Below are 12329 nucleotides of genomic sequence, written 5' to 3' on the forward strand. Positions count from 1 at the left end.
AAGTGAAAGTGGAAGTGAAGTCGCTCGGTTGTGTCCGACCCCATGGACAGAACACAGAGGATATTTAGGGCAGTGAAATATCCTGTATGATATTATAACAATGGAAATATATATATGTATTTATCATTATACCTTTGTCCAAACCCATAGAATCCTAGAATTCACCAAAAGTAAATCCTAAGGTAAACTATGAACTTTGGGTGATTATTATGTGTCAATGTAGGTTGATCTTTGATAAAAAAAAGTTTGTACCATTCTCTTGTTCAGTGTTGATAATGAGGGAGCTAATGCAGACGTAGGGATGGGAAGTGAATGGGAAATCTCCGTACCTCCTGTTTAAACCTGTTGCAAACCTAAAACTGCACTGAAAATAAAGTAATAAAATAAGTGCTGTTCTCTTTCTTATTAATTTATGAGACCTTATTATATATTATAAATGCTCATCTTCTTTTCTTTCATGTGTGCTGCAAATATTGATTTTAGTTTGCTTTTTATCTTTTAATTTTGTTTATAGTATTTTCCAGAAGTAATAAGTTTCTATACAACCATTTCTTTATGATTTCTGCCTTTGAAGGCATATTGTGCTATCTCAAGTTCCATATTTTCTTTCGCTTCTTTGATGCAGCCATGTTTTATACTGGAATCATCAATTTATCTGCTATTTTTTTTTTCATATGAGGGTACATAGAAGAAAGTGCTTCTTCGGAGTACAATTTTTCCCCAAACAAACCCAAATTAGTAAGTTTTAGATGTAAAATACCATTGTTATTTAAATAAATAATTTAAAAATTTAAAATATAAGTAAAATATTAAAATGATGCCAATAGTGAACATTTTATCATGTAAATACCAGGTAGAGGGGAATTATATAACAATAATATCACTCTAAAATGTATCAAGGTAATATTATCATGAAAGTGAAACTAGCTGATTGTACCTATTTATATACCAAAAATGTAACAAATTGTCTGTTCCTAGCAATGCATTTACTCTTTTCCTATCAGATACTGGCCCACACACTGTATAATTTTTGGGGAGTTTAATCATTACTGATGAAAACATCTATTGCTTGTTGAACAAAGTTAACATCCTTTATAATAAGCTCTGAGAAGACCATAACAGGCACATTTATTGTTAGTGATTTGTAAATGCGATTAATGGAATTAATGAAAGTTGGGAGGAAATATCTGAAAATCATACCACTTAATAGAAATTTTCCATTTCTTTCTAAAAACATTGGCCTTTGACTACATAGCTCAGAGCTTTCTAATGAAGTCTATCTTTCTCTCTGAATTAATCATTATTGCCATTATAATCACTATCATTATCATGACTGTGATACCATTACTTTTTTTTTATTTGAAATGTTTAAGAATATTTTTAAAGTCTAATTCTTTTCATACAAAAAAATTACATAGTTGTCAATTATAAAACCCACTTTGATGAAGTCACAGGTTTAAATATAGCAACTCCTAAAAGTGGAATATCTAGCTGATATTGAATCATCATTCATTGGCTTTATCTTCATCTATTTCAGAGATTTTGTCTTAGGGACCAAAAATTATCATTACTTTTATTGAAGAGGCTATAATAGTCAATATGATTCTTCTTTATCATGATTCTGTTGAACATCTATCTCTTTAATAGAGGTAAATGTTTGTAGATAATTAGCTATTTGTCTGAGAGGCTAGGGAACTCTAGAAATTAGAGGTTAAATGTTGAAATGCTCCCAATCATTCAAAATTAACAGTAAAGCATGATTTAAACATGGGTTGACACAAATGATCATAACATCTGCAAAATTTCTAACTTAAAGCAAGAACATCAAAAGTCATTTTGCTCCTTAAGAATATGAGTATTCCCTACAGCCATTATAAAAAACAGTGTGGAGGCTTCTATAAATACAGAAAATAGAGCTACCATGTGATCCAGCAGTCCCTCTTCTGAGAATATACCCCAAAGAAAGTAAACCAGTAATGGAAAAGATATCTGTGTTCCCATGTTCATTGTAGCATTATTCGTGATAACCAAGACATGGAAACAAATGTATGTCAACAGATGACTGGAAAATGAAATTGTGATGTATACATAAAGGAGTACTATTCAGCCTTAAAAAAGAGTAAGATCCTGACATTCGCAACAAAACAGATGAATGCAGAAGACATTACGCTAATGAAAAAAGCCAGACCCAGAAGGAAAACTATTGTATGATCTCACTTATAATGTGGACTCTAAACAAGGTAAATATATGGAAGCAGATATTAGAATGGTGGCTACCAACCACTGTTGGGTGGGGGAAACAGGAGATGTTAGTCAAAGGGTACAAAGTTGCACGTATATAGGATGAACTAGTCTAGAGATCTAATGTATGGCCTGGTGACTAGAGTTAATAATTCTCTATATTGTGTAACACAAATTTGCTAAAAGAGTAGATTTCAGGAACTCTCATCACACACACAAAATGGTAACTATTTGAGCAGAAGATATGTTAATTAGCTTGACTGTAGTAATCATTTCATTACATACATGTATATCAAGTCATCATGTTGTATACCTTAAATACATACAATTCTTAGTAAATATTTAAAAGAAGTTTCCATCTTATGGACCTCTCAGTTCCAATGACTTTAAAAATGGACATGTACACATGGCTTAGTGCCAAGTGTATAAAAATCACAAAAAATGGGTAATTTTTACACACTTCTAGCTCTAATGTATAAGCTAGCTGATATCTTAGCCCAAAACAGGAAGAACTGAAATATACCCAATTAGAGGAATTTGTTTTCATTTCAGTTAATAGAAAGAAACTATCCATGCCTTACCAAGGACTTGAAACATGGAATAGTGGAATGATAGTACTTTTTGCTAATTTCACCTCATTCCCACTATATTGTCTCTCTTCCTTTTTATATAAAGGTTTAACCTATACTGAAGGAAAGAAGAAAGCTTGATTAAGAGATCATTCACACTTTTACCTTTATCTTTTGTCTATTTTTCTTTTCTTATGTTTTCTGTCTCTCTCTCTCTCCCCCTCTTTCTATCTCAGATATTGCCAGTATTGAGAATTTCACGCTTTAAAATATTTTACCAGGTACCATCTTTCACCAACTCTTAGTAATTTCCTATTTTTAAGTAATAACAACTGAGGCTTGTGAAAATATTTTGGAGGACATGCTCATAGCTTGTTTTGTATTCAAAGCAACTAAGGGAAAAAGGAAAGAAAGAATTCAGATTCAAGCTTGGACATTGTAAAAATGTTACAAATGTGCTGTTATAATGCTTTTGATATTTGTTATCATGGAAATAGTTCCCCTTATTTGCAATCATGGCAAAAAAATTGTTTTGAATAATTATGACTTCTTGCTCAAATTTAGAAGATGGCCTGAATGGATGAAAACTAGAGAGACTTAGAAAAAAAAAAAAAAGAAAATAGCAATGAAAATCACAGAACATAAACAAATTTTAAAAAATCTAAGTGTTCCTTTTTAAAGAAAGGGTGGTATAAGAGTAACCTTGGCATAATTTATTGGCTTTTATCCCAATCAGCACCAATTAGTGGCAATCAACTGCTTTTAGCTATGAAAGTATTTTTTAAAACCTCTCCTATATGAAAACACTCCAGTGAATATCCCTGAGTAATACTGGGTTCTGCTAGTTTTAGCAGGGTTTTGTCTCTGAAGCTGCCAAGACAACTTTGTTCTAAGAGGAGATAAGTTGGCTAGGTTAGCCCTTAACTAAAAAATGAAAGTAAATCTTAATGTCTTATGAAAAAGCTAAACATCAAACAACTGCAGAAACAAGAAATCAAAACAAATCATAAATTTTATTCTTTAACTTGCTCCGCACATATCCAAGCCTCCCTCTTTGAAGCAAGCTGCTTGGATGATACGTAAACAACGCAAGGAGGAGGCGCCCATGCTCTGGGAATTGATGCTTCACGGAGCCACACTGAAGTGTTTACATTCTGCTTTTACCAGCCTCTAAGTAAAGAGTGCATTTTCTACTCCCTGTAATATATTTACTTCTATTTTTAAATCCTCTAAGGTGCATATGACCACCGTGTCTGAAAGAACAGAATATTAATGGATATAAAATATGATGTAAAAATTATAGATAAAACCGAACTCTTCATGATGAATGAGGCTGGTAGTAATAGGACGAAAGAGGAATAGAAGTCCAGACAGAATAAATATAGTGAATAACAGGCTGGAGAACTTGGTCCTAGGGCTCCGTTAGTATAAGAGACAAGCAGCTCTGGGCTAATGCCACTAATAAGGTGTCCACTAAGAAAAGTGGACCATTTTCGAAGAAGGAAACACTTTACTCTGGTTTACACTGATCTGAAGACGCTAATTGCATTCTTATTACTTCCTTTCTAGTTTTCTTTCTTTTACTTGCACATACACGCTCACTCACACTACCAAAGAACTATAAAAATTCACAACATTCCAAACTTTCAAATTAAAAACAGACGCGATCAGAGGTGGGGGGAGTTGGGGTAGGGGAGACGGGAGAAATTTGCCCTGTGTCCATGTCGGGGTGGGGACGGGGGTGACAGTGAAATTCCACCCGGCAAGTTCTGCCACTGCAACAGAAGAAGTAAGAGGTCAGTTTCATAGATTCAATTAAACCTTACCTGGTTTTGTAGTTAAATGCAGCAGCATGCCCCTAATTCTTCCTCTAAAGTATTACATATGCTGAAAGCTATAGTATTTGACCTTACACACTTCCACAGAAGAAACTCCTAAGTAACCTTCAACTTCAATAAAACGCTGTGTTCATTCTTCCCCTTGTGCTCAACGCACAGCAATCTAATACACCTCATCATGTGGTCCGTTACCATGGCAGCGATGAATCCAGCTGCTGAAATACAAAAGACTGACAAAAAGTTGCTTTTTCCCCCTCCACCCACCCTGACAAAGTCAGATTTTTTTTTTCCTGTATGACAAGTCTAATTTGAATATCTTTCTGTTGCTGACTCAACTTCGTGGACAAGGAGAAAAGAAAAAGAAAAACGAGTAAAAAGATGCAAGAAAAAAAGAGCTCCCAGAAAATGTAAACCAACTAATGAAATACCTATATGCATTTTTAAGATGCCGTTAATCCCTTGAAAGACTGATGATTATCTACTACTTCTGCCGACCAAATACTTTGAAATGTCAGTTACTAACTCAATAGGAAATGCAGCATTAATCTCACAGCATCTTTTAAAATATTTTTAAAAATACATGAAATGATTCAGTAAAACAGATGCTGAGAAATATTACATTAGTCTACGAAGGGCTAGTCTCAAAGTATTTTCCTAGGGGAAACTCCTAATTACAGCTCAGAGATGGGAGGTAACATTCTTCATTTTCTTTTCATCAAGACCCTGTGTTTATCCGTTATTTAAACAGATTAGATTTCAGTTCTATTTAAAATGCTCATAGATTTGGATCTAGGTTGGTGGAGCCTACTAGAATTACGCAAACCGTATCTGGGGGCTCTATATTAAGATAGGGGGTTGGCACAATATCAACTCTGAGCAATCCAGGGATCTCCCTCCCCCAAACCAATGGTTACATAATTAAGATTGAAGGAATCACCTTCGCTTTCTTCCCAGTACTTTAAGGAAGGCTGACAGGAGGAGTCCTGAGTGACTGGGGCTTCACCTCATTTCAGCTGTGGTTCCTCCCACCCACCACAGGGCTCTGAGCTCCCGCCAGCGACTGCTTTGTCCCTCAGGCCTTGCATTGCCACCCTGCTGCTTCCACGGCCTTGCTTACTGCCCATGTTTAGCTCATATTTCATAATACTGTGTTTACATGGCTAACTTCTCTTTTTAGATATGGACTCTCCTAGGAAAGGGAGCTGTGTCTTTTTCATGTTTCTACGCCAGTCATCAGCTTTGGCACAATGGACGGCTCAGGGACAATTTATTTTCTGTTTTTTTTTTTTTTTTTACAAATTTTATGGTGTAGTTTTTATTTATTAAGAGAAAAATTTTCATGAAAAGTAGTTAATAGACATTGTTGTCTAGGTTCAGATGTGAACCTCATTCTGTAATCTCTCACGTTGTTTTATATATATACCCACGAATCCTGATCTTTTTTTTTTTTTGTCGTGGTATATTTCTTTTCTTTTTTTAAATTTTATTTTATTTTTAAACTTTACAATATTGTACTGGTTTTGCCAAATATCGAAATGAATCTGCCACAGGTATACATGTGTTCCCCATCCTGAACCCTCCTCCCTCCTCCCTCCCCATACCATCCCTCTGGGTCATCCCAGTGCACCAGCCCCAAGCATCCAGTATCGTCCATCGAACAAATTAAAATACAGTTGATTTACAATATTGTGTTAGTTTCTGGTGTATAGCGAAAATGATTCAGCTACACACACACACACACACACACACACACACTCTTTCCCATTATGGTTTATTGAAGGATATTGAACCTGGTTCCTTGTGCTGTACAGTAGGACTTTGTTGTTTACATATTTTATATGTCGTAGTTTGTAGTTGCTAATCTCAAACCCCTAATTTATCCCTCCCCCAGCTCGGGCACCCACACTGCTTTCTGTGTCTGTGAGGCTGTTTCTGTTCTGTCAGTAAGTTCAATTGTGTCATATTTTAGATTCCACATGTAAGTGATATCATATGGTGTTTGTCTTTCTCTTTCTGACTTATTTCACTTAGTGTCACAACCTCTAGGCCCATCCAGGCTGCTGCAAATGGCATTATTTCCTCCCTTTTTATGGTTCCATTGTATATACACAGCGTCTTCTTTATCCATTCATCTATGGACATTAGTTTTTTCCACGTTCTGGCTATTGTAAACAGCTGCTGCTATGAACACTGGGGTGCATGTATCTTTTCAAGTTAGTTTTCTTCAGATATACGCCCAGGAGAAGGATTGCTGGATTATATGGCAACTCTACCTTTAATATTTTAAGGAATCCCTATACTGTTCTTGATAGTGGCTGCAACAATTTACATTTCCACCAACAGCGTACGAGGGTTTCCTTTTTTCCACACCCTCTCCAGCATTTGTTATTTGTAGATGTTTTAATGATGCCCATTTTGACTGCTAGGTACAATGGTGGTAACTCATTATAGTTTGGTTTGCATTCCTCTAATAATTAGCAATATTGAGTGTCTTTTCATGTGCCTATTGGCTACCTATATCTGAATGTTTTCTTTGGAGAAATCTCTATTTAGGTTTTCTACCCAGTTTTGATTGGGTTAGTTTTTTTGTTGTTGTTGTTGTTGTTGCTATTGAGTTGTATGAGCTGTTTGTATATTTTGGAAATTCACCACCGGTCTCATTGTTTGCAAATATTTTTTCTCAATCTGCATGTTGCCTTTTCATTTTGCTCAGTGGCTATTTCTTGAATGGATAAAGCAGGAAATGAGTGTTTTACCTTAGTATCGTGGAGGAGCCCTCAGCTCCTCCAGGACTCTGCTCAAAGCTCTCCCTCTAGTTAAACCCTTATGAGGTCCACAAAGGTTTTTCCTTAATATTCTATGCCACTAATGGAAGTGGGCAACAGGAGCCGGGAGCTCTTCAGAGGATCAATCATGGAGCTACCCAGACATGGGTGTGAAACCTGGCTCCTGCTCACACCAGTTGGTGATCTTGGATAGATCATTTAATCTCTCTAAACCTGGGTTACTCTAAGGCTCCTACTTTAAAGAGTTATGGAAAAAGAAAATGAAATGAGATAGTTCAAGGGAAGCATCAAACACTGAGCTTGGAAACAAACTAAATGCTCAACAAATGGTTGCTAGTACTCTTTAGTAAAAATGTGAAAGATTTTTGAGCAAGAGGGACAATGAGAAAGTGCACTGACACCTTCCTGAATTTCTCTTGCTGATAAAACTGTTGATTAATTTAAATCAGACTGACACATGCACTCCTTAGTATGAAAAGATGAAAGTGAAGTCGCTCAGTCCTGTCCGACTCTTTGCGACCCCATAGACTGTAGCCTACCAGGCTCCTCTGTCCATGGGATTTTCCAGGCGAGAGTACTGGAGTGGATTGCCATTTCCTTCTCCAGGGGATCTTCCCAACCCAGGGCTTGAACCTAGGTCTTCTGCATTGTAGAGGGTAATGATGCAGCATGAACATAGAGACCACTCCAGGAAAATATCTAGATTGCTTATTCCTACTTACAAACCAACAAGGTGGGGGATAACCAGTCAAGTGGTTTTACATATTCCCAGGGCAAAATGGGTGGAAGAGGGTTAAACTTGGGAGTCAATTAAAAATCTTTTAAATATGAAAGAAAAACACAGTAAAGAAAGCAGTTCATTTTGATACTTACATTGGATTCTCAAGAAATGGTCTATATATATTTATTAGTATTTTTTTCAAATTAAAATGGAATATGAAGAACTTTTATCATAAAAAAGCTTGATACTAAAAATTATATGTATAGATCTCATCTTAAAACAATTTACCAATGTTGGATTAACAGTAGCTTTTAAAAGATTACCCTGACAGCAGTAATGAACACAGCATTGTAAATCAACTATACTTCAGTTAAAAAAAGAAAAGATCACCTTGATCTGTAATAAGGGCTCTAAACTGCTCACCAATACAGACTTTTAGCTGTTTTTCTTCACAGTCATCTAACTCAGGAAATTACCTGACACCAAAGCCAACTGCATTGGAAAATTAGCATCAAAATCCCTTTGAAGACTTATAGTGCAAAGCAGCAGTCAGGGGTTAATAAAAAAAAAAACCCAGGAGAGAAAAAACTTTCATTGCAGGAAGTTGCCAGAAAGGATAAAAATGAATGTTGCACATTGCAAGATTTCTCTAACATTAGAAAAAAACAGGCCTACAAGAAAATTGGTAGAGATTATTAAAATAGCTTTGGCACTGCTACAACTCTGAAAAATCCTTAAGTGTTGTGACTCCTGACAACACAATTCTATAAGCACAGGCAAAGAAGCAGGAAGCACGTCCATTGGAGAAGTCAGCACCCGCTAATCCTCTTCAGGGCAGCTGATGAAGGCAAGACCAAAAGGACCACCATTTGAATAATTCATTTCTGTGGGAGTCCTTACTGTGTGCCTTTTCCCCATATGGATTGGTTATGTATCTAACTTTTTTTCCATTGTGTAAGTTTTAAGAGCCTATCCTTTATGTAGTGGGTTGCCCAAAAAGTTCATTCGCGTCTTTCGGTAAGATGCTATGGAAAAACCCGAACAAACTTTTTGGCTGACCCAGTAGTTAATGTAAACTGCTGCTAGAGCATTCAATATGATCAGCAAACATCCTTTGTCAGGGGCTAAAACAACCTGTTTGATTGTCTCTCTTTAAGATGTCGGTATATTTGGTTTCACCAAGTTTTAAATCCCTTTTGCAAATATTAACGTCTCACTCAGAGTGATCAAAATTTGTAACATAATCTGTGCTGGTGTGACCCACTTAATTTCATATGAAGAATTCAGTCACTTAGGGAGATAGCTTTTGTGACTACATGCATTGAAATACTGTACTCCAGAAAGTCAATTTGCTAAACCATGGACCCAGGGACTTGGGAGGAAGCTTACAGGGTTACTTGCTTCTCGCTCTCTCTTCAGACAGGAGGGCATCTAATTTCCCAAACTCAAGGTAATAATATAGGCTCAGAGGTTACAAGCTTTAATTAACACATTATTGACCGAAAGATTTTTGCAGAAATGAAAGCCTGTGGTGTTAACACGTCTCTGGTCAATAACGGGTGAAGCAGCATGGTTACAAAAAACTGGCTGTTAACGTCAATGAAATTAAAACAAGACAAACCAAATTGAATTTCAACAAGAGTGATTTTTTTTCAGGTCACATTTTAAAACTGTTACTTATTTTATAATACCACAAAGTGCTTCATTGTTCAGGCACTGGTTTAAATCAAATAAGAAAACTTGCTAACAGCAACCACAAAGTGGTTGTGGTCTATTGAATAGTTTTGGCAAGCACAGAGTTTCTTGGGCTGCTCTGAGCAGCTGACCTAAAAAATATTAATCGGATTAGTATCTATTCTACTCATGAAAATTTCTTATGAAAGAACAACGCTCTTGCAAGCCATTTCAATTTATATAACCCAATATCAAGATAGTCTCTTTGACCCTTAAGATGTTTTCAAAACATGTACTCTTCCTTTGAATTGTACTAATCTAGCTATAAATAATAAGGATGCCTTTGTGTTTTTCTACTGTTGACACATCACAGAAAATGCCTCCTTTTTAAAATAGCACTGTGAAATGAATGGCTACGTTTTCTGCAGATAAGTTATTTGTAAAACTGGAATCATTTTGCCATGCTTACTTAGGAAAACTTATCCCCAAATTTCTGTTTGTGTGCTTTTCATCTCTCTCTAAAATTCATAATCATATAATTATATTCTGGATTTTTCCTTAATGAAAAACATCCTTGGTTTTTAAACTTAATAATAAAAAGTTACACTGGTCCATTTCCTCACTACAAAGTAATAACACACATTCAAAGTAGAGAAATTGAAAAGTGCAATTTATGAAATAATCTTAAACACTTATAATTCAGGTATCTGAAGTAACAAATACCAATATTCTGATGTATTTCTTTAATTTACATGGTAAATATCTCAGATAATGTTGAAAATTGCTTTCTATTGCTTAATGAAAGAAACGTACAATAAACATACAATCATATTACCTACTCTTTGAAAATATTTTTTGATAGTTGCATAAAATTCTGCTATTTGGATGTATCAGAATTGATTTAGCCATGCCTTATTGTCAAGTATATTTTTAGTCTTTTCCAGGTTTCTTATTATAAGCAATATACCTTTGCATATAAACTTTGATCACATCTTGGGTTATTTCCTTAGAATGGATTCCTTAGAATGGAAGGGAGATTATTGGTTTAAGTTAGAAAGTCTAAGGATCCAATTTTAGAATTGACAGGATCCATACGTATAACTTGGAGAAGGAAATGGCAATCCACTCCAGTATTCTTGCCTGGAAAATCCCATGGACAGAGGAGCCTGGCGAGCTACAGTCCATGGGGTTGCAAGAGTTGGACATGACTTACCAACTAAACCACCACCACCACCACCATCATACATATAATTTAGTATAATACTTCCTTTTATAGAAGAGAAAACTGAGCCTCAGTGAGGTGCCAGGGCTGGCTCAGAGTCTTACTATGAGTTCTTCTGGTGCTAGAATGGAAATTTGGGTTCTTTCTGATCTGCTTTGCTTTCTGTAATTTCACCACGTGTGCATGTATGCATGCGTGCTCAGTTGCTTCAGTTGGTCTGACTCATCGTGACCCCATAGACCATAGCCTGACAGGCTTCTCTGTCCATGGGATTTTCCCAGCAGGGATACTGGAGTGGGTTGCCATTTCCTCCTCCAGGGGATCTTGCTGACCCAGGGATTGAACCCTCGTCTCCTGTGTCTCCTGCATTGTAGACGGAGTCTGCAATACCCTCCTAGGTATTACCTGTGAAACTCCACGAATGTGCTCTGAGCCCAAGTCAGGAATGGGAGTTACTTGGTGGTGGGTGATGCTAGTTTTTGTCAGGGTCAAGCCACATGGCAGTATCTCTGAGGCCACTTTCCACTGAACGCTAAACAGAGTGGATACTGAGAAGAAGCAGTCTCCCAGATCCAAATCTGTCCTGAGAAAAACAAACTGGAAAAGGATTCCAAGAGAGTTGAGAGGACTCATAAAATCAGTGAGTTCAAATTGATATAAAATGTACAAGTGCTCTTTGGTGGGGCCCAGGTTCTTTTATGATCTTGTATTTTGTCAAGAGAGCAGAAAACCTGAGTGACTGTGTGAATGGTAGATTGTCAGGAAGCTCATAAGGGAAGGGGAAGAAATATGAGTCTGGTCACCCTCCTTGACAATCCCATATCCTGCAAATTCAGGTGTGTTTGCCCAGACATGATGGGGTCTCCATCTGACAGGATATATTATATCTCAGCTACAGGGAAACGGAAAGACATTTCCAAAAATCAAGTCTATTTGGGAAGTCAAGGAAACAGGCAGATTTCTGAGACCTCACCCTTAAAAGAATCCATTTTCTTAGTCTGAAGACAGAGTACACAGAAATTATGGATTCTCAGTCTCTTCCATGTGACTTGTTCTAAGATCAGATGACTTATTCTAATTTAATAAATATTATAAGTGCCTTCTAAAAGCACACACTGTACTATTTGTAGGCAAAGAAATATAAATGACCTATACTCTAGACGGAGAGATAAAAACATGGATAAAGAAAATATAGCTGTAGATATATAATATATGAGAAAATATAATTAACTGACTTGAAAGTAGACAGGCAATTTAATTAGGTTAGTTTAAACAGAA

General features: G+C 36.3%; 1 protein-coding gene across 21 annotated transcripts in view; it reads right to left on the reverse strand.

The window, feature by feature from the left end:
- The window catches only part of DTNA (dystrobrevin alpha), a 451246-nt gene that overhangs the window by 212101 nt on the left and 226816 nt on the right, over positions 1–12329 (reverse strand). The window contains exon 1 of one of the 21 annotated variants that reach the window (XM_019986577.2): positions 4637–6223. The exons of the other annotated variants lie outside the window; for them this stretch is intronic. The gene's annotated coding sequence lies outside the window, so the exon portion shown is untranslated. Of the gene's footprint in view, positions 1–4636; positions 6224–12329 lie in introns of those variants that run through there. 21 annotated transcript variants of the gene reach the window in all.

The sequence above is a fragment of the Bos indicus genome, chromosome 24 (assembly GCF_029378745.1).
Source record: "Bos indicus isolate NIAB-ARS_2022 breed Sahiwal x Tharparkar chromosome 24, NIAB-ARS_B.indTharparkar_mat_pri_1.0, whole genome shotgun sequence".
Lineage (NCBI taxonomy): Eukaryota > Metazoa > Chordata > Mammalia > Artiodactyla > Bovidae > Bos > Bos indicus.